We start from the raw sequence: 4455 nt of genomic DNA, 5'->3' as shown, positions 1-4455 counted from the left end.
TGTGTGTGTGTGTGTGTGTGTGTGTGTGTGTGTGTGTGTGTGTGTGTGTGTGTGTGTGTGTGTGTGTGTATGTGTGTGTGTGTGTGTGTGTGTGTGTGTGTGTGTGCGTGTTTGTGTGTGTGTACGTGTGTTTGTGCGTACGAGCGCCCTGCTCGTATCTGTTCACACTTATTTTACATCAATATCGTGCTGATGTATGTAATATCGCGAGACGCGAGCAACTAGCCAATAAAATTTTACAATCTCTCTCCTATCCCTTCTCTCCCCTTCTCGTCCCCCCTGCCCGCGTCTCTCGGCAAGCATTTCACCTCTGAGCATTTGAAAGCTGGAGGCGAACGTGAGGTTGAGACCGATGTACATCAGAGACGTTGCCGTCATGTCGCACGTGGCGGGAAAGAGGAATATGAGAGGAGAGAAATCCTGCGCTCCTATCTCGTCGACGGTCATCGGCCTCTTTCGCCATTCCTTGTACTGCACCATCAGTTTGAAGACGATCAGGCACGCGAGCTCTCCAAGGAACATGCCGCATGCCTACGTTAAAGCATGAGACTTAGCAGTAGAGTAAGAAAGTAGCAAAAAAAAGCCAAGAAGAGTGTATTACGGTAAAGGGAAACGTGTGTGAATACCTGCAAAGGTAAATGTACGTTACGTGGTATACTCGTCCTAGGAACGCTATAGAACGCCGCAGCAGCGTAACATACAATTCATCAGTCTCGATGAGGCTGCGTGTGCGGATTCCCTAATGTTACCCGTTGGCTTCCGCTGTCTGGTGGAGTTGTTAACTAGTGTACTATACTGTAAATGCGCGCGCAAAGTTGAGGATAAATAGGCGGTGATATTATGAAATGCCACGTTATTCACGATTGATCTTTTGTGCCAGGACTGTAGTACTTCTAAGCGCCATTAATAGATATATTTTTGATAATATTCACTGTATGTCTTATATATATATATTATATTATAACATGTACCTGGAGAAACGGGTGGTCGTATAGCCGCTTTGTGCCATCTGAACCAACCGAGTAAGAGAGATCGGCCCACCTCAAAACGAACAGCAAGAATTCAACGTATTCGGAGTATGACAAACACTTTTTTTTAGCTAAGGATGAATTCTACAAAGATGAATTCATCATGCGCACATCAGGTGTTTTAAGTTAAAAGCGTAATTAGAATTAATCATTACTATACGTGATTTTAAACCATGCATCCTCATTAATCATTAATCAGAATATTCTATTCAGAATCTGAAAAAAATCCGCATGCTTGGCCGAAAATACGAAAAACACGAGCTGAATACGTACATCTTGATTGTCGAGATAATCGTTATTTCGAATCGATAATTGTTCCAAATTATCGAAGGCTACGCATCGATATACCACCTAATATTAGTTGCGTTACGAGATATATTATTCACCTACTTTGTCGACAGCGTGTTTATTGAACCGGTGATGACCATGACGAAGGCGATAAAGATTTGATAACTCGTCCACGCCATCTTGAAACAGCTCCTCCGCCTTCTTTTTTCTTTTTAACGCCTCCTCGGCTTCCCTTTCTTCCTGACTGCGTTAGCACGCCAGCTGATGAGAGGGGGGGCGTGCAAGACTTCTTTCAGGGGTTTTATAAATCTTCCCCCTAGAGAATTGTTCTGCAGGCGTAGATGTATATATCGACGCACTACGAAGTCTCGGGAGAATCGTCTTGCCTTTTGCTCGGACACGCACACGCGCACATACGATGAGAATGTGTTGATAGTTTTTACCGTAAATTAGATTGCTCCGGTAAATAATAACTAACGTGAGTTTCGACCGCCATCTTAGTTTACGACCGCGCGCTGTGCTGTTCCTGCCGATTGCCTTAGTGGGCGTATACGTCTACATACGACTATAATAGTGCTCATAAAAAGGTCTCACTCAAACATGGCCGCTCGATCGGTGTAGTAGAGACCGTCACATTGCGATCTCTCGATCTCTCTTTCTCAGAGAGAGAGAGAGAGAGAGAGAGAGAGAGATCGCACGAGAGAGGGCTATATAAAATCTATAGATTACTTGATACTATAGATTTACACGAATCTATTAATGACATCAGTTACGTGTATAACGAGGGTGGTCGGTGTATAAGATATGAGCATGTAATATGCATGCTGATATATGGGCACACACGCCAGCTTGTCGCGTATATATAGCAAATGTCTACATAACAGCTAGCTTTATTGCCTTGTCCTTTGAACGGTATACCACGTGGGTAGGCTTATTGGTATGACACATACGGATACGAAGCGAAAAAGACGTTTCTCTACGAATAGCGCGCAGACGCGCGCGCGTGTGTGTGCACGCGTGTGCGCGCGCGCATGTGTGGTGGTGGATTTAAGAGAAATAACCCGTGTACTGTGATAAAGAATTGCAAAATGTCAAAACTGCGCATTCTGCAGCTACACGAATCCATCAAACGCAACCTTTCTAATTTTGCATCGGATGATCAGTTAATTCATGCGCACGTAAGTAATATAACCGCTAAGTAACATAATCTCTATTCGTGTATACTCCTAATATATACTCCTAATATAATTCGTTTCGCCTCAGTGACGTTTCTCTGAAACCATTCTTTATGGAAACTATCAAGAGCAGATAAAGAAGGCTTCTTTATCTGCTCTTGAAACTATCAGGGGGTGAATAATAACAAATTGTCATGTTAAATTGTCATGGCAATGTTTTTGTTGTGAATAATTTGTGGGAAATTGTGAAAAATTCCCATTATTCATCCCTGCAGTTACCATGAGACTGCAGTGAGCTTCCCTGTACTGTGTGGAATATTTTAAAAAAAACATATAGATATACTAACTAGTATACTATATCTATGGTGCAGGCCCATGCAAAGCTGGTATAGGACCAGGCCAGATGGGAAATGTAGGCCCCATTTCAAACAGCTCATTATGCTTCATTGTAATCAGCGCATCATATGATTTCTGTATGGGTATATACATCAGGGGCGTAAATCCGTACCGAGGAGTGGGGGGGATGATCACGCGAAGAGGAGGTCTGGGGGGCCCTCCCCCAGAAATTTTTTGAAATTAGACCCCCTCAGATGTGTTTTCTGCGCGAGCAGGGAGGGGGTCCGGACCCCCTGGACCCCTCCCCCCTGTACACGCCCCTGCAGTAATTGAAATTATTTAGGTCTGCTCATGTCTCCAAATTATCATAATTAGCTGAACTTTCAAGTGGGGCACGGAGGAAGGAGTTTTTTTTTTGAATCTCAGTGGGAGATATTTGTACAGGCCATCCCCCCCCTCCTTCAAGAGCGGGGGGGATGCATCCCCCATCCCCCCCCCCCGGGATTTACGCCCATGATATACATGTTTATTATTCGTTAATGAATGTTCTTTAAAATATTAATATTTTGTGCTAAAGGATCCCCCTCGACTCTCTTTACAATATCAATATTCTTTACCAAAGGGTCCCCCCTTTGCCTCTACCAGTGGGAGTAGGCCCCTCTAAAAATCGTAGGCCCATGCCAACAGGCCCAGCTGGCCCCCTTCTGTTCTGGCCTGCTATGGTGTAGTACATGGGCACGGTGTACATTGACCGGGTATGTCCCTACACACTGTGCACACGAACACATAATGTATCAATCTACACGCGGGTCATAAAATGAGTACCTCGATCAAGACCGAATGACTAATCCATTCACTTTCAATATGGAGACTGTAATTTGACATTGATAACACCGGACGGGAAACAAAATTAAAAATAAATTTCGAAGTAAAACGAGTGTGACAAATGTGAAACAAACGAGATTGTTTTTTGTTCACGTGTCTGTCACTTGTTCCCTTGTCACTGTTTTTTGACTGATAATAGCGACATGTTGTATATGTGTGTGTGTTGCGTGCGAGATATGCCTCTTTGCTGCCATTTTTTTTCTGGCGTAAACACCCGCACAAGAGAGCCGGATAAGGTGTTGAAAAAGAAACAGAGAAAAAACACTGGAGCGATTCCCAATGCCCTAATAGTTTAGTTGGATTTTTTTACACTCAGAGAACTCACCTGATCACAGGGGGTGTAATATGTACGACAAACTTCAATAAACATGGGGCGTAACAACAACACTAAAAAAACTAGTGTAAAACTAGTTACACTTATCGAGTGTTACATTATATATAACACTTGAAGCGTCACCCCAAGTAATACAGGTGTCAGGTATGTAATCATAAAGAGTTAAAACAGTGACACTTTCTTTAATGTCAAAACTTTACACTATATGTGTCAAGCTGAGCTCCCCAATCTCTTATAAGATCTCCATTCCCTGCTCTCGCTTTTACGATTTAATTCACGATTAAGATTACCTGATGAGCCAGAAAACACTCGGATTTGAAGTATGAAAATGAACATTATTGTGCCAGCTAGCCTACACCAGTTGGTTGGGATTGATTGTCAGTTCAGATGCAAAATATTGAAAGCAAAA

The sequence above is a fragment of the Priapulus caudatus genome, unplaced genomic scaffold, assembly GCF_000485595.1.
Source record: "Priapulus caudatus unplaced genomic scaffold, Priapulus_caudatus-5.0.1 Scaffold597, whole genome shotgun sequence".
Classification (NCBI taxonomy): domain Eukaryota; kingdom Metazoa; phylum Priapulida; class Priapulimorpha; order Priapulimorphida; family Priapulidae; genus Priapulus; species Priapulus caudatus.
This window is presented reverse-complemented; position numbering follows the sequence as displayed.